The sequence below is a fragment of the Macaca nemestrina genome, chromosome 12 (genome assembly GCF_043159975.1).
Source record: "Macaca nemestrina isolate mMacNem1 chromosome 12, mMacNem.hap1, whole genome shotgun sequence".
Classification (NCBI taxonomy): Eukaryota; Metazoa; Chordata; class Mammalia; order Primates; family Cercopithecidae; genus Macaca; species Macaca nemestrina.
Genome location: NC_092136.1, coordinates 98,947,060 through 98,966,661, shown reverse-complemented (window position 1 = coordinate 98,966,661; position 19,602 = coordinate 98,947,060).

Sequence of the window (19,602 nt, the reverse complement as noted above, 5' to 3'; positions counted from 1 at the left end):
TATATAATAAATAGTGTTGGGAAAACTGGCTAGCCATATGCAGAAAACTGAAACTGGACCCCTTCTTTACACCTTATACAAAAATTAACTTGAGATGGATTAAAGACTTAAACATAAAACCTGAAACCGTAAAGATTCTAGAAGAAAACCTAGGCAATACCATTCAGGACATAGGCAAGGGCAAAGTCTTCATGACTAAAATACCAAAAGCAATAGCAACAAAAGCCAAAATTGACAAATGAGACCTAATTAAACTAAAGGGCTTCTGCACAGCAAAAGAAACTATCATCAGAATAAACAGGCAACCTACAGAATGGGAGAAAATTTTGGCAATCTATCCATCTGACAAAGGGAGATTCAGAATCTACAAGGAACTTAACAAAATTTACAAGAAAAAAACAACCTCATTAAAAAGTGGGTGAAGCGTATAAACAGGCACTTCTCAAAAGAAGACATTTATGCAGCCAACAAACAAATAAAAAAAAGTTCATTATCACTGGTCATTAGAGAAATGCAAATCAAAACCGCAAAGAGATACCCTCTCACACCAGTTAGAATGACAATCATTACAAAGTCAGGAAACAACAGATGCTGGAGAGGATGTGGAGAAATAGGAATGCTTTTACACTGTTGGTGGCAAGGTAAATGAGTTCAACCATTGTGGAAGACAGTGTGATGATTCCTCAAAGATCTAAAACTAGAAATAGCATTTGACCCAGCAATGCCATTACTGGGTATATACCCAAAGGATTATAAATCATTCTACCATAAAGACACATGCATATGTATGTTTATTGTGGTATTGTTCACAATAGCAAAGACTTGGAACCAACCCAAATGCCCATCAATGATAGACTGGATAAAGATAATGTGGCATATATACACCATGGAATACTATGTAGCCATAAAAAAGGGTGAGTTCATGTCCTTTGCAGGGACATGGATGAAGCTGAAAACCATAATTCTCAGCAAACTAACACAGGAACAGAAAACAAAACACCACATGTTCTCACTCATAAATGGGAGTTGAACAATGAGAACACATGGACACAGGGAGATGAACATCACACATCAGGGTCTGTCGGGGGGTGGGGGGGCTAGGGGAGGGAGAGCATTAGGAAAAATAATGTAGATGATGGGTTGATAGGTGCAGCAACCACCATGGCATGAATATAGCTATGTAACAAATCTTCACGTTCTGCACATGTATTCCAGAACTTGAAATATAATAATTAAAAAGAAAGAATTAAGATACTAAGCAAAGCATCAAATTACCAGTTAACATTATTTCTAATCACAAGAATTTATCTAAAAGCCTATATATGTCTTATACATACCCACTGACACAGAGTAAGACATTCCTTTCCAGTAGCAAGAGATGTTCTTTTTTTCTCCTAATTTATATGTTTATTATTGACAAATAAAAATTGTATATGCAGTTATATACCACATAATATTTCAGTCAATGGTGGACCACATATATGACAGTGGTCCCAGGAGATTATAATGAAATGGAAAAATTTATGCCACTCAGTGATGCTGAAACCCTTGTAACGTCATAGCTCACCACATCACTCACATGTTTGTGATGATGCTGGTGTAAACAAACCAACTGCACTCCAGTTTTATAAAGGTATAGCACATAAAATTATGTACAGTACATAATACTTGACAATAAATGACTGTTACTGATTTATGTACTTACCATGCTATTTTTAATTATTATTTTAGAGTGTACCCTTTCTACTTATTACAAAATGTTAACTGTAAAATAACCTCAGGTACATCCTTCAGGAGATATTTCAGAAGACTACTTTGCTATTATAGGAGATGACAGCTCCATGTGTGTTACTGCCCCTGAAGACCTTCCATTAAGACAAAGATAGGGAGGTGGAAGACGGTAACATTGATGATCCTGACCCCGTGTAGGCCTAGGCCAATGTCTGTGCTCATGTCTTAGTTTTTAACAAAAAAATTAAAAACAATAAACAAAAAATTAGAAACAAAATAAGTTTATAGAATAAAGATATATAGGAAAACAATTTTTGTACAACTGTAAAATGGGTTTGTGTTTTAAGTGTTATTGCAAAAGAGTAAAAGAGTTAAACAATTTAAAAGCTTATAAAGTAAAAATATTATAGTAAGTCAAGGCTAATTTATTATTGAAAAAAGAAGTTTTCAATAAATTTAGTGTAGCCTAAGTATACAGTTTATAAAGTCTATAGTAGGTTATAGTGATGTCCCATAGTAATGTGAAATAGGCCTTCACACTCATTCACTTACTCACCCAATGCAAGTTCCAATCGTGCAAGCTCCATTCATGGAAAGTGCCCTGTATGATTATACCATTTTCTATCTCTTATATCATATTTTACTGGACCTTTTCTGCCTTTAAATGTATTTACATACATAAATATCTACAAGTGTGTTACAACTGCTTATAGTAACACACTCTATGGATTTGTAGCCTAAGAACAATACCCCATAGCCTAGGAGTGTATCATATAGTCAGGTGTATAGTAGGCTATACCATCTAGGTTTGTGTAAGTATACTCTGTGATGGTTGTAAAATGACAAAATTGTGTACCAGTGCATTTCTCAGAGATTACCCTGTTGTTAACACAAAACTGTATTTATCATGTGTGTGATGAACTGAAATAGTTATATGCATTGCAGAATGACTACTTTGAGCTAAATAACATATGCATTACTTTACATATTTAACATTTTTTGTGTGTGATGGGAACACTTAAAAATCTAATCTCTTCAAGATTTAAAAAACTACAATATATCATTATTTTAATTTACTGTTGAAAATTTGAATTTGAAGCACAAGTACTCAATGTAGAGTTTTATGTTTGGTGATTGCATTTAATTCCCAGGCATTATTTTAATGCCAACTCAATTTCTTTTTTGTATCCAGCTCCTAGATACCATAATTCACTGGCTATTTATAGACAGCTTACTATGTGTATAACATCTATGCAAATTACAATATATTTATAAACAAGAGAGTTTTTCTTTTGTTCATATGCTATATTAATAAAAAATTTAGCCATATAAAGATGTAAGGGTCACAATTCTAAGTCTTATTTTAAGTAATAGAATTTAAATGGCTGCATTTAAACACTATCACCACTTTGGATGATGGATTCTAATACATACAACATTTGGAGTTTGCTATTCAAATAATGTGATACAATATTTTACCTTTTATATTGTTGACATTCTAAACATCAAATTTTGTTTCATTTTTGTATAGATTCTAGAAGTCACTAAAATATCCTTCTTTAAGAAAGTTACAATGATGTTTAAATTAAATATTGTCAAAATATTACACATACAATTAACAACATATGCTTCATAAGTTTTATGCATATGTTTATATAAGTAATAAATACATATGTAAATGATAAATGTATACACTGATATAACTTAATATCACTATGGTTTATAACTAATAGGTATACCTTATTGATTTTTTATCCCATTATCAATATATTATTTTGTTATATGTGCTATTAAACATTTTTAGTGAATGAATACATTAATTGTATATATTTATTGAGATTGTGCATATCAAATTTAGATTGTTCTAAATTCTTTTTCTATTTTCTATTTTTATACTTTTTTTCTAATTTCTATTCTATTTTAAGGTATACATTTTACATCAAATATCATAATAAGGAATATCCAAAAAAAAAGTACTTTACTATAGAAATTTCAGAGCAAATATTGTTATGTCCCATGTAATATTACTTTTGCCTGTAAGATTGTGTTGCTAGGTGTTGATCAGAATAATCACGTTTGCTAAAATGGATGAACTAGATAACCTAAAAACTATAAAAAGAACTTTCTCAAAATGAAGTGCTCCGCATATATTTCATAATGAATTAAGAAAACAAACAAAATGAAAAAAAGTAAAATATGTCAGTAATCATCCCCATAAGAAGGCTCTGTTTAATTAAAAAATACAAATTATTTGCATTATAAAGTTCTTATAAATGATGACGAGATGCTAAAAGAGCATAGAATCAGGTAAGAGAGGATCAATACATGTTTATTATAAGCCTTCTTTCATCAGCCTCTCTACTACATGCTGGAAATTGAACAGGGATCATGTAAGTACATTAATTGGGTCAAAGATAAATTCAAGGAGCTATCAACATCAAATCAATAAACAAATATTACATAAATAAGAAATTTAAGAGAAAAGATAAATTACATGTGGTTAGACAGCAAAGTGAGATGTACAAAGTTCTGGGGAAAATAATTTTCTGTCTATAAATATATATTCAGTTGAATTATCAAAAAATATCGAGGCCATATAAAATTATTTTTATATTCACAAAACTCAAATTTTATTTTCCATAAAATATTTTTAGGAACTTCTTAGAAAATGTACCTTAATAAAACAAGTGATTATACTGAAAAAGAGAACGTTTCTGAATTCAAGTCTAATCCTGGACCAGTTAAGGAAAAACAACAGTACATCTGATCTAGTAAAAAATGGAAACGCCATAAAAAAACAAGTAGTAAAAGGATAGTACCAAAAATGAGAAAAAAATAAGCTATAATGTGCACGATTTGGTGCAATTTGTGTAGTGTAAATTATAAACAAGAAGGCTTTTGAGCTGAAGATAGTCACCTTTATTTGGCATAATAGTCATGTCTGGATATCTAGAGAAGGGAATGTAATCATGTTACACTCAATGAGTATAAACTGCAAAGTCAGAGGGAAGAGTCCTCATGACATCGCCCTTTCATTAGGCACTAACCACAACTTTAGGGTATCCAGAATACCCTCACTTCACCCTGGCTAAAATTTGCGGGATCCACATGGCTACCTCCAGTTTCAATAATTCACTAGAATGATTCTCAGAGCTCAGGAATGTTCTATACTTACTCCTAGATTTGTTAGAATACTGAAATTACTCTAACAGTATTTATAATTTATCAGTATTCTATACTGATAAATTAGTATTTATCAGTATGCTATACTGAATACTGACAAATTAAAATCAGCAAAGGGAGGCATCCATAGGGTAGGGCCTTGGAGGTCCAAGTGTGGAGTTTCTGATCAGCATCTTACTGTGGAGATAAAGACAGCATTACCTCTTCTGGACTATTATTTGTGATAATACGCATATAGTATTGACAAACAAGGAAGCTCACCCAATCCTTTGGTGTTCAGAGTTTTTATTAAGGCTTGAACACATACTGCCTATGTGGTTGACCTTTAGTCTCTAGCCCTTCCTGGAATTCAGGCTAATGACGTAAGTCTCTAGGTTCTTAGGAGGTTGGAACTGATATGGTATATCCCAAAGCCTCCATTACAAACCACATTGTTGGATTGTCCAGTGAACAAAGTCTCTAAGCAAATAAAGACACTTCTATCAGGCATGACCTCCCAGGATCCTAAAGATCACAGTTACTGAACGTGAAGCAATTGAAGGTGAAGGCCCATCCCTTCTTTAGGTAAAGTTAATTTTTCACTACACAGTCTATCACTTGACTTATTACTGCAAATAGTTATAGAATCACAATAATTAAATAAATGTTATTGGCTTTAAGTTACAAACAACAATTACAAAACCAAAACCAACAAAGCAGAGAGTCAAAACATAGTGTCTAATATTTTAGAAAAAGAAATAGAAGTTCTAGAACGTTGTTTGAAAATGCAGATTTGACCAGTGGAAAGACAGAAATAATTATATAACTGCATTGAGAGATGGTATAAAGGAGGTGAGGTTATGGCAAGGTAACTAACTCTATATATTTCTGATAATGAAGTAAATATATAATGTTTTCTTAATAAATTTCTAAAAATCCAAGTTTAATTAATTGTAAGTTAGAGTTAATTGAAAGAACAAAATGATTTTTTGTCATTAGAAATTAGATTTGGGAGTCTTTTTTTTTTAAATTTATTTATTATTATTATACTTTAAGTTGTAGGGTACATGTGCATAACGTGCAGGTTTGTTACATATGTATACTTGTGCCATGTTGCTGTGCTGCACCCATCAACTCGTCATTTACATCAGGTATAACTCCCAATGCAATCCCTCCCCCCTCCCCCCTCCCCATGATAGGCCCCGGTGTGTGATGTTCCCCTTCCCGAGTCCAAGTGATCTCATTGTTCAGTTCCCACCTATGAGTGAGAACATGCGGTGTTTGGTTTTCTGTTCTTGTGATAGTTTGCTAAGAATGATGGTTTCCAGCTGCATCCATGTCCCTACAAAGGACACAAACTCATCCTTTTTGATGGCTGCCTAGTATTCCATGGTGTATATGTGCCACATTTTCTTAATCCAATCTGTCACTGATGGACATTTGGGTTGATTCCAAGTCTTTGCTATTGTGAATAGTGCTGCAATAAACATACGTGTGCATGTGTCTTTATAGCAGCAAAATTTATAATCCTTTGGGTATATACCCAGTAATGGGATGGCTGGGAGTCTTTTTTTAAAGCTTATCTATACTGTCAAATGCTTTTTAAATTATGTACATATATATTCATTATATATAATAAATTTTAAAAGTTTAGTGAGTATTTTTAAAAATGCTACATAGGGATAAAGTGTTGTTTGACATAAAGTAGCATAACATAGAATAAAATACAAGCACTATATTTAAAGTCCATGATATTACCCTCACAACTGGTCAAATTGACTGCTTTATAGCCATTCTGGTCATTTATTTTGGCTTATGACAGGAAAGCCAATCATTTTCTGGGCGATTTATTCCTGAGATAGCCCAGAAGAACTATCCTAGCACAAAGATAAAAGAGGCAAATTTTTAAAAAATGGAAAGATAGTTGAAGCGGTTTGGCATTATGATTATTCAGATTTAATCCCAATTTAAGGAAATTAAGGGAAAATATTCTTGCAAAATTAGAATTTCATAACTATAATAGAAATAAGAAAAACTACAACAAAAATTAAGTAGAAGAAAATTTAATTTCCTTGCTTAGGCAGACTTAGCCAAACTACTGAAGATATGATGGTTGCTAACTTGACAAGTGTGACAAAAGAAACGTTGGAAAATATCTCAGACACGTTGTCATCAGTATTAGTCATTGTGAAGAATAGACTATTAAGAGTTGAAATATTGTATTACATAGTTTCTATCATCTATGTAATAAATACATGAAGTCAGGAAATCAGAAGTAAAATATAACATATCACATTGGAGAGCACCATTAAAAACACATATTTACCTGCAGATGGATTAATTAGATCCTGAGTACCTAAAGGTCAGATCTCCAAAAGCATGTGTTATAAAGGGCATTTCATCCTCTGAGTTAAAGCAGAATCGCCATTTTCTCTTAAAGAGGACACTGTAAAACTTGTCAACACTTATTTCTAGATTTACCTTTGAATGTTGTCAACCTAATCAAATATTCTTTGCAGAGTTTCACTTTTTGGGTTGAAAACAATCACATCCTTGAGGTTCTGTTCAGAACAGAGGCAGAAATCTATAAAGGTTGTGAGTGCATTTGCCGTTACTTTCCCTAGGCCCTAAACACAAATGTGCTAAGTCCTAAAGACAGCTTGAGTGCTTCCTTAAAAAATGTTAGTTTTTTTTTTTTAATTGATTTTTCAGAATCTAGGAAGCAACACAGAAAGTTCAAAAACAAAACAAAACAAAACAAAACAAAAAACAACTCCTTAAAGGTGATATGCTTATAAACAGGCAAGATCTTTTTGTTAAATAGAATTGCTGAACTTGCTATCCTATGTTACTAAACCTTGAGTGAAAAAAATATATTGGTGTTATCTTCCATTACTTTAAAGATACTAAGACTAAATTTTTTGAAAAGTAATTATTTTAAGTTATAATAACACTTTCAGGTCTAGGAAAGAAAAATTATGTGATACATACTGGTTACATGCCTCCTCTTGCTTTTTCACAGATAACCATATTCTATACTTCCCCTTGGATGACAATGGCCCTCTACGCAACCTGATTTGTTTGAAATTTCCAGCTATGATCTTGTATCGTCTTAAATCAAATGCTCAATTTTCTACTGCTCTGTCCCTGTCTCTTTCTCTGTCTCTGTCTCTGTCTCTCTATCTCTCTCTCTCTCTCTCTGATGTAGAGAGAGAAAGAAAGGGATCAGGAGTAGAGGGAGAATTAAGAAGTCAGAGAATGAACTGATGCCACTGAGTCATGGGTTTGAATGCTTGCTTAGCAACCAAATTGCCATTTGACCTTGGCAAATTATTATTTATTTAATCATCAAATAGTTCAATACTCATACACTCCTGTCCAGGTGCCAGTCACTATTAGAAGATAGAGACACAAAAAAGAATCTGTCAATCAGTTTCTACTGCCTGAGGTTTATGATAAACTTTGATCTTATCAATATTCTGAGCAAATTTCTTCATCTTGGAAAAGATGATTGTTATGCCTAAATTATTAAAATGTATCTGTTAACTTTTTAATCATTAGATATGATCCTTGTTCTTTGATAAGAATTTTACTGACATGCCAGTAGCTCAATAAAATGTATATTATTATTCCCATTTTACAAGATAATAAAATTGAGCTTCCAAGTGCTTAATAAAGTCACTAGAATACAACACTGTGTTACAAGCTGATATCATCTTGGGTCCTGTCATTCTCAGTTATTCTGATGTTTACAAGTTTCATCTCTGCTGCTAGAGTTCCTTTGCTCAACATTTTACTGTGAATTTCTGTGCTTGTCACCCACTCTCTTTTCCTAATGTTTGAAACATCTTCAATTGTCATTGTTCTCTGTTCCAATTTAAACTTGCTTTCTAGAATAATTCAATGTTGAATATTTAGAAACAAAAAAAGATTTAGGAGTTGAAATATATTGAGTTAATATTAATTATTAGTTATATTTTGTCAATGCAAAACAGACCTAGAATGGTTGGCTATGTTGACAATTCATCATCTACAATAAGATTATTAGCATTTGCTTCTATATCTTAAATTATGAAATACAAATTTTGTACATCATTAAACGGTATCAGCTTTCAGTGGGCATTCGACAAATATTTTGGGTGATGGAGCTTCCTAGTGGCCTCAAAAAATGAGTATAAATTGTCAGTATAGGCATATATCTAAGTAGAATAAACAAAACTCTTATTTATTCCATCCTTTATACTAAATATAATTATCAGGATTTTAAAAGGAAGTGATATTATCTTACAAGTTGATTTAGTTTTTAGACATTATACTCACAATATCTGTGGCGAATAATGAGTGTGGAAAATTATGTTACAGCTACTCCAAATGCTAGAGAAATAACTGCCTCATTAAGCTGTATTTGTTTCTATTTTAGCGATAATAATGGTACATGTCTGAGAAAATAAAACCTTGTAATACACCAAAGGTGCATGCTAAGTTATAGCTATATCTTTCAAGAATTTGAAGTTCAGTGAAGAAAGAATCCGTGTTACATATTCACTCCTAGACTTGTTCTCAGCAGCAAAGTCTATGTCTGGTGTTAGAAAGAAAATTGCACATAATCTTTATTAAGTATTTGCAGCAAAAGACATTTCTTAGTTTCTCCTTTCATGTAATGTCTTCCTCTACCTTTCTATTTTACCAAAACTAAAATATCAATATCTTTCCTAACACATTTTTAGACAATAAAGAAAATTGTTACTTTTCATGTCCTTGTAGTTTTTACTTTTCTTAGTTTCATTTTTAGAGACATGGGAGAAGTTTATTACCTAGCTGTCCACTTTCATTGTTGTTGATGTTAACATTATTTTCTGTTTTTTATATTTCCTGAATGCCTGCAAAGTAGTGAGCATTAGAGAGAATCCATGCAAGGCTCAATTGCTGTTTGAGAATTACCTTTGTTAGGAAAGCAATGAATTAACACCATGGTGTCTGACCCAAGTCATGATATTTAAGTTTGCAAGAATATATTGTTAATTTATGTTTTATCTCTATAGTTAATGCCACATAGTCAGTTTATCCCTTCATTCATATCAATATGTTACTCTCCATGAAAAAAAAAAGGATGCCTCAGAGAGCAGAACCAAGAGAACAAAGCACAAAGCCAGAATTCATGAGAACTCATCTAGGAACATTTAACATGTCCCAGTCCGAATTTCAGAATTACTATTGTCAATGACTTTTATCTCTCGTGCTCTCCATTTTTTAACATAAATGTCAATAATGACTGTCCTATGCCTATGCCACCATTGCGTGTTGCATGTAGAGCCGTAAATAACTATCTTTTTTATTTCCTAGGTGTTCAGGTTAAGAGGAACGGTACTCAAGGTGCTATATTTAAAGAACTACACCTGAGGTACTTCATCCAGATCTCGGTATGATTTAAATGATGAGACTCAGGATTTCAACAAAATATTGTGATTGATGGGGCTTTGTGACCTTTTATAGGGATGAAAGTATTTTAACTGTGGGAAAATTGTATATGATATATGGTCAGAGTGTAGTGTGTGTTTTAAAAAAATTTCTACAAAGTTTTTGATATTCTTCCCCTCAAAAGGTGGGGCTTCATTTCTGTTTCTTAATCATGAAGCAATTAGAGAATTGCTTCATAATACAGTATAGGGGACACAATATTACAAATTTAAACATCATATTAATAACACATTAAACTATATCAATAGTTATATGTAAAATAACTAATAACTAATAAATAAAAGTTGAAATCACTTCATCTCAGTAAAATGGTTAAAATTCAAAAGACTGGAAATACTAAAATTCAAAGACTAATTACATGTCACATTTGAGATTAAATTACAAAATGACTATTATTTTTATCATTCTGTGTGTGTGGGGGGGGGGGAGTTATGTGTCTATCTCCTTCTTTCCTGTATTACTCATTGTAGGGGAAGCCATTTCGAAGAGCCTATAGAACTGAATCTTGAGGGTGAGAGAAAACTGAATGTGTTTGAAAGTATATTCCAGTTTGTTTTGTTTCTTGGGTAAACACAAACAGTTTGTTTGTGTTTCTTGGGTAAACACCTCGGATAAGAATTATTGGATTGTATGGTAAATGCATGTTTAACATTATGAGACACTGTCAAATTGTTTTCCAAAATAGTTACATCATTTTATGCCCCCCGTGACAATGAATGGGGGTTGTATTTACTCCCCATCCTCACCATCACTTTGTATTTCTGGTCTTTTGTTTCTTAACCCATTCAACTGGGGATGAGGTAGTTTCAACTTGCACATCTCTGATGACTCATTGGAGCAACTACCCAAAAGTAATCATTACTTATTTATATGATTTAATGTAATTATTGATATTATGTTTAAACATGTCATCTTCCTATTCATGCCTTTTGCTTATTTGCTCCTCTGTGGTTCTTTTCCTGCCTGCATTTGGGGAAATCAAATATATACCAGTACCCCACTCTATTTGTAACATTGATGATCACAGACCCACATGCACACAAACCTCCACATGTATATTCTCAGATCTTTAAGTTAGTATTTTTCATCAAAATTAGAAAATTTTGACCATTATTTCTTTAACTATTTTTTTCTGCTAACATTGTATTTTCTTCTCTTACTGATACTTCAGTTACACATATGTTGGATTATATGATGCTGTGATACTAACCTCTGAGATTCTGTTTAAATTGATGTTTTCCCCTTCTATGTTTTTCAGACTGGAATGTTATTTTCTAAGTTATTTGGTTAATTTTTTTTTAACTATCTCCTTTTTGCTGCTAAATCCATTCAGTGCCTATTTTGATTTTCATTACTCCACCTTTCAGTTTTAGAGTTCTCATCTATTCTTTTATCTCTGTTGTTATTTCATTCCTGCTTTCACATAACCATCATATTTAACTTATTTAAAAGTAATTATTATAACTACCTTAAAGTCTTTATATTTTAGGTTCAGCATCTCTTTCATCTGTAGTTTGCTTTTTCTGTTTTCCCATTCTTTGTTAAGGACTTTTTAAACAAAAATCATTCATATGATGATTTTGTATCAAATACCAGACACATGAACAATGCCTTGTACAGGCTAGGGATTTTTCTTCCTTCAAAGAGTTTTCAGTTTTAACACTGGTTTGATCACCTTGAACTTTTGAAATTGCTGTTCGAACTTGTCTTGGCTCAGTCGATGCTCTATTAAGGACAAATCTAGCAAAGGTCAAAGCATTTCCTAGGCCCCTAACTCAGTATCCAAATGTTGTGTCTTCTAACAATCTTGGTAGGCTTGCTTTAGGTCTTTGTTAATGAGACTTGAGGAAGTCTCAAAGAATATGAATAGTTCATATTCTAGGGCATTTTTCTTATTCCTATTTTTATTTTGTTTTAGCTAGATGCCAGGTTTGTCAGATATTAAGAAGATATTTTCACTCTGGAATGAGTGAACTCCCAACATTCTTTGCGATTTTCTTTGTGTAATCTTGCATCCGCTAGTTCTATTAATAACCTCTTTGGTGATCTTGATAGAATATGTACAACCTGTGTTCTGCCAAAATGTTGAAAGAGATTCCTACGTGTAGTTCTCAAGGCCTGTCTCCTTGCAGCTTCTTATTTCCTATGACCCCATCCACAGATCCCAGTCACTTCAATTGTGCCAATATCTGGTCATTGCCACTGCACGTTGGAAAACCCTTGTATACAGCTCAGATACAGTTTCCTTGCATACTTAAGTGCTATGCTTTGAATGTTTTTGTACCCTCCAAATTTATGTTGAAACTTAATACACAATGCAACAGTATGGCTTTCGGGAGGTGATTGAATCATGAGAGTGCTCTCCACCCTCAGGAATAGGATTAGTTGCTCTTATAAAAGGGTTTGATTGGAGGAGTTTGCTCCTTTTTGCACTTCCACTAGCTGCCAAGTGAGGATAAAGTGTTCTTCCCCACCAGAGTCTACAGTGTTCAATCACCATCTTGGAAGCAGAGAGAAGGCCTCATTTGACAATCAGATCTTCCAGTGCCATGATCTTGTACTTCCCAGACTCCAAAAACTGAAAAGTAAATTTCTATTGCTTATCAATTATCCAGTCTGTGGTTTTTCATTATAGCAGTGCAAACAGACTAAGACACAGATTAATTGTCCAAGACTGGAGAGGTGCGTATGCTTTGGAGTAAGTCAAGAATTTTCTTTCTTTCAGAAAAATCACAGTTTTATGCTTCCTGTTTTCTGTAGCCTAAAAGACAGTTGCTCATATATATTTTTCCAGTATTATATATGTCTATGATGAGGGTGACAGTCTTCTACCAATGAGTTTATCAAGGCAAGTATAAATATATATTTTAAAGTCTATGTATCAGAATCCGAATAAGAAGCTCTACACATTGTAAATGGCTCAAATGTTTGCAAACTTATTTTAGTTGATAGGCCCTGTCTCCTTTTCTCTTTCTATAAGGTCATCATTTAGGAAACTAGGTGATTTGCCCTTTGTCCTACAGTTTACTTTTAACTGATTGCAGGTGGTATGATGTAGTTTACACAATCCTCTGTCCGCCACATTGGGAATTGATTCTAGGGGCTTGATTAGATTCAGAGTCAATATTTATAAAATTACTATGTCATGTGTAATGTTTTGTTTTTCTATCTATAAGCATGTAATGACCAGCTATTTCTCTTTCCTAAAGTTAGCAAACTTTGAGGCTCTCTGTCTAGATTCATTAGCAGTTTCACAGTGATGTTATTCTAATTTTATCATTCTTTTCTAGTTCTATTAAATAAACTTTCCCGATCTACTATTTTATTACTCATTAGTATTGCTTGTATAGAAAACACAGGATAAATGCTTCAATCTTCCCCTTTATTTGCCCATTTTTTTTTCCAAATAATGAGTTTGTTCACAGTCCACAACCATTTCTAAACGTTCTTTCTGAGCAGCATCATACTCTTCTGATACCACAGTTTTATTCCAGAGAACTCTCTTAGGATCTTTCAATTTTTTTTTCAGGTAAGTCGTTATAATGGTGGGAAATCTTCCCTGCTCTGACTGTTTTCTAAACCTTAGTCTACCTTTAAATGTTTTGATATCAAGGGGAAACTGAGATGAATCAAATTTATATCTTGTCTCACTTTCGTATTTGATTTCTGGCTTCCATTCGAATCTACGTCCTCATCCCTATACTGGGCTTTATCCACATTATTGCAAAGAGAATAGTCCTTATGCTGGTTGTCAGTTTTGCTAAATCATATAACCCTGCTGATATTTATAAAATGTAAGTTTAAGAATATCATATCTTTCTTTATATTAAATGGGAATTTGGGAAATTTAGAAAACTCCCTTTTTAAAAACAAAAAGAAAATTAATTTGGATTTTGAGATTATGCCTTTGAAGACAAATCAACTTTAAATTACAAACAAATCAATCCTCTTTATTAATTCAGTGGTTGGGATATTATAGACTGAAATGACTGATAGGGAGGGTATAAATATATTTATGAAATAAAAAATATTATGGCCATTATACTGAACTAAGAACCTTATTATATGTGCTTGAATCTTCTGCAGATTTGATGTACTACTAAGTTGTTTTTAGTGATAACTGCATGGTAGCATGGAAATAGGAACTTAGTAAGAAATCAGGAGATTCAAGTTTTAGTCATGGTTTGTTCCTAGCCCTGCCACTATACTTTGTATGGTGTATATACTTAACATATGTCTAAGACAAAACATATTAATGCATATTGTTTCATTTGTTTTTCTGTGATGTCCTATGTTTTATTATTATTATTATTATTATTATTATTATTATTGAGACAGAATCTCACTCTGTTGCCCAGGCTAGAATGCAGTGGCACGATCTCCGCTCACTGCAAGCTCCACCTCCCGGGCTCACGCCATTCTCCTGCCTCTGCCTCCCGAGTAGCTGGAACTACTGGCGCCAGACTAACTTCTTTTGTATTTTTTTTAGTAGAGACAGGATTTCACCGTGTTAGCCAGGATGGTCTCGATCTCCTGACCTCGTGATCCACCCACTCTGCCTTCCAAAGTGCTGGGATTACAGGCGAGAGCCACCGCGCCCGGCCCTGTGATGTCATTTCTATATGTGCATAGACATTACTTGTAACAGATAAGCTCTACAATCTACTCGCTAAATTTTTGATTCTATAAACACAGGACAGATGGATTATGATTTTTGTTTTGAGAGCTCTAATATGAGCTCCACTATCTGTCTACTCTTCTTGAATTTATATTCAGAGTTTTTGTTTCCTTGTGTTTTTAGTCACAGCCTGAAACAGATTGTTCCTTTTATTCTAAACTTACATGCTTTTAAAGAATGTGAAGAACTATGAGGCACTGTAACTACATACTTCCCTTTTATTAAAACTCTTTCAAAAACCATGCTAACTTATATACAGACGTAGTTCATGGACTTCACTTTTCCTTATTGAAGATCACATCATAGTCTTCCTGATCAAGGAAGCATTAAAACAACTATTATGTATCTGTGATTAAAATGTTTTTGAACATTATCATGTATCCACAGGTGATATGGTTTGGCTCTGTGTCCCCACCCAAATCTCACATTGAATTGTAATAATTCCCATGGATCATTAGTGGAGGGACCAGGTGGAAGTAATTGGATTATGGGGGCAATTCCCTCTATGCTCTTCTCACAACAGTGAGTGAGTTTTCATGAGATCTGATGGTTTGATAAGCACCTGGCATTTCCCCTACTGGCACTCATTGTCTTTCCTGCTGCCCTGGGCCTTCTGCCACGATTGTAAGTTTCCTGAGGCCTCCCTAGCCATGTGGAACATGAGTCAATTAAAACTCTTTTCTTTATAAATTACCCAGTCCTGGGTTTTCCTTCATAGCATCCTGAGAACAAACTACTACACTGGTAGTAATTCATTTTCAAAATCTATTCCTTTTATGTATTTCTACAAAATAACCTATTTTATTAAAATTCCCTCATGTTTCATGGATTCGATTATCTCACAGGAATTTATTTATTTATGCTTCTTTCTTGAATGTTCTATTTTTATTTCTGTTTTAGTTTCACTTAAATACAATAGTATTTAAAAACTTGTTTTTTTTGTTTTTTGTTTTTGTAAGTCTTTAAGTGTGTGGTCATTAGATAAACCTCAATATTAATGCAGATAATTCTGATATTTAAAAATGTCATAAAATTTCAGAACTTCATTTCACTTCTGAAATGTTTTAAGTTACAAATAAATATTGGTTATTGCAGTTTCAATGGCATCTATGATCTCCTTGCTCATAGAAATGCTAGAAGACCAATAAAAGTGAATTAAGTGGGCCAAGGCAGGCGGATCACGAGGTCAGGAGTTTGAGACCAGCCTGACCAACATGGTGAAATCTTGTCTCTACTAAAAATACAAAAATTAGCTGGGTGTGGTGGTGCATGCCCATAATCCCAACTACTCAGGAGGCTGAGGCAGGAGAATCATTTGAACCCGAGGCAGAGGTTGCGACGAGCCAAGATCGTGCCACTACACTCTAGCCTAGGCGACAGAGCAAGACCCCATGTCAGAAAAAAAAAAAAAAAAAAGTGAATTAAGTAAATAAAGAAATTCTGAAGGAAGCAACTATCAAAAAATAATTCTTAAGAATCCTCAAGTTTTTAATGTATCATGACAGCAACAGCAAAATGCAACAGTACAATGAATGAAGGGAAACTGCAGTCACACCTGCGGTAGCAGGGACAGCATAGAGAGTCTGTAAGATAGTTAGCTGGCTTTCAACTAAACAGACCTTCAAATGACCCCAAAATTAACAGCTAAGTGTAGTACTAAATCATCTCCTTTAACCTTAGAACCATTATTTTTAATTCTAAGTGCATGATTCTTAAAAGGTACATATTCAAATTTTAGAAATGGAATGAATATTCTAAAACTGCAGTTAAAAACAAATTTATGTCTTTTCCAGGATATCCAGGGCACACCTGTTGTTCCTAAATGTGAACATTTCCACACAACTTAGCTCAAGAAAAGACAGATAAGCAATTATTCTGCTCTCTAGCCTCCTGAATTACTTCTTGATTAGAAGAGAAAATGACTAGAGCATTATTTGATGAATACTTTTTGCTTTCCTAAATCCACTTTTGATGTTACATTTCTAGAGTGTCTAATGCATTGCATTACTTCTAAAAATTTCATCCATAAAACATAACACATATGATGAATATTTTCACCATGCATAAAACACATTCCTAATAGAAGACCAATATGTTTGATATGAATCTTAAATAGCCTTTATTAGAGGGCAATAATGTTTCTGGATAGTATGAGAATAAATTTGTCTAATGTAAATTTTTATTTTATATTTTTAAAATTCACTTAGCATATTTAAATATTCACTGTCTATAGACATATTATTTACCTTTAGGTACAAATGATAAACATTGATTTTGTTTTCTATTCTATATAAATAATAAGCAGGGAAGTCAAGTATGGAAATTGTAGAAGCTATATATGTGAAAATGTCTTCAAATTATGGTATCAGATTATGTATGGGTTTGAAAAATTAAGATGATACCCACATGAAGGAACACACTCTCAGAGCTGAATCAAGTATATACAATATCAGGCCATGAAAAACTACAGTAATCTCTCCTGTGAAGTAGCTCCTTTTTATCACTGTGGAATGAAAAACCAATTTTCATAGCTATAATTCCAAATATACTTTAGTCTTAATTAGCCTTTGCATGTGATGATTTATCTTAGATGAGGAAAGCTAACCTCAAGTTCTTCCCCTGGCAGCTTTCCTTTCATTTGCTATTGGTGCAGGAGCGTCCTGATGATCTGCTGAGTCATTGGACAAGGAAAACATACACAAACTCACTCACACACACACACATACTCACACACATGGCTTGGAACAAGAAATATCCTACAGTGGTGAGCAGAACACTGATGGGTGGATAGCAAGCTGGAGGGGAGGCTTTTAGGAAAGCAGAAGTCAAACCTCAAACTAATAATAATGTATTTCACTGTTTTGCAGACTTAGGACACAGTTTCTCTACTTAAAGCATTACGAGTTATTAAATTCTTTTTGTCCTCAACAGTCCAGATGATTTTATTGGTGTTTTACTTTCATGTTATTTGTACTATGAAAGCCCTATGTATTTTTTTTTCAAAATAGAAATTTATATTAAAATATTAAACTTGTTATTTCAAATTACACTGCTCCAGATTTGGATGACTTATCTCATCTTGTCCGCTTGAAGAATCAGGATGCAAGTACCTACTATTTTTTTTTAATTGCACATTAGCTAGAAGAGGGATCAAGCCTACATTTGACATTCCTGCAAGAAACATTTAACTCCTATGGGATGGACAGTGGATGGAAAGAAGGGAGGCAAGGAGGAAGGAAAGAAGGAAGGAAGGAAGGAAGGAAGGAAGGAAGGAAGGAAGGAAGGAAGGAAGGAAGGAAGGAAGGAAGGAAGGAAGGAAGGAAGGAAGGAAGGAAGGAAAGCAGGGAGGGAGGCAGGCACCTAGGGAGGCAGGGAGGGAAAGGAATGAAGGGGAAAGGAAGCGAGGGAGGTTGAGAGGAAGGACTTTCTGGGTTTGCTTTCACTGAAGTTCAGTAAAGTGGTATCCAGCTACCTGGTAGATAACACTTGTGAATTGGGATAAAAAGGTAATAAACCAGTGTTTCCTAAGAAAGAGGCTCTGAGCCATAGAAATAGGATATTTGACATTATATATGATCACTTCTCAACTCTGCTGAAAAGTAGCAAATGGGCCACAAAGCACATCAGGGAAGAATCATGTAATAGAAAGATCCTCACTTAAGCAAAATGAATATTTTTGATTTTGTTTAAGTTTGTAGGTTTTATTATTAATCAAAGAAACGTTGTTTTCTGGTATTATTGCCATTCAATGGAAATATGCCCTATAGATTTTTAAAATTAATATTGGAAAAACCACAATTAATAAACATACACCATACTTCTAAAATAGATCCATTCTCATGAGATTAAGAGAAGGGCATGAGATACATATTGTATATCTCCTAAAACACTGACATACTCCTTCATTCTGTAGTTAAGATTATTAATAAGTTTAAATCAATTAAAATCAAACTAATAGTCAAGGATACAGAATTCAGTACTTGAAATATTAGCTTGAATATGAATTTTTAAAATGTCCTGTGCACTTTTGAAAACCATTATTAGCACAGTATATTGTACCTAAATATATTGTAGTATCTGCTTCTTAACCTCTGTGGATATGATTAGCCCAAATAACTCATCATCAGTAGCAGATTTTAGATATAAAGCTCTGATGCCTTCATATGACTATATTGCTGCTAGCTCATTTTTCACATGCTGAGAGACACAGGTTGTTTAATTAAAAATCAACCTTATTGAGGCATAGCTGCATTTCTGTCAGAGAGAAAGCTGGTGGAAAGATTTAACAGCTATATAAATAAGATATACTCTAGGAGTTATGATTCTTTTTATTTTTCACACCAACTCCTTCAAGAAATATGTATATCTCTTTTTTATTAGTGTATAAGAGAAAAAAACTATTTCCCTTAGAAAATCCACTGTCACATATATTGGTATTTTTACTACCTTAATAAAACCCTAGGGATTTGCTTTAAAGGACATCACATTATAACTTTTTCTTTGAGAAAATGCAACAGTGAGCTTTAGTTAAACAAAGAATTATGCCTCTTCAT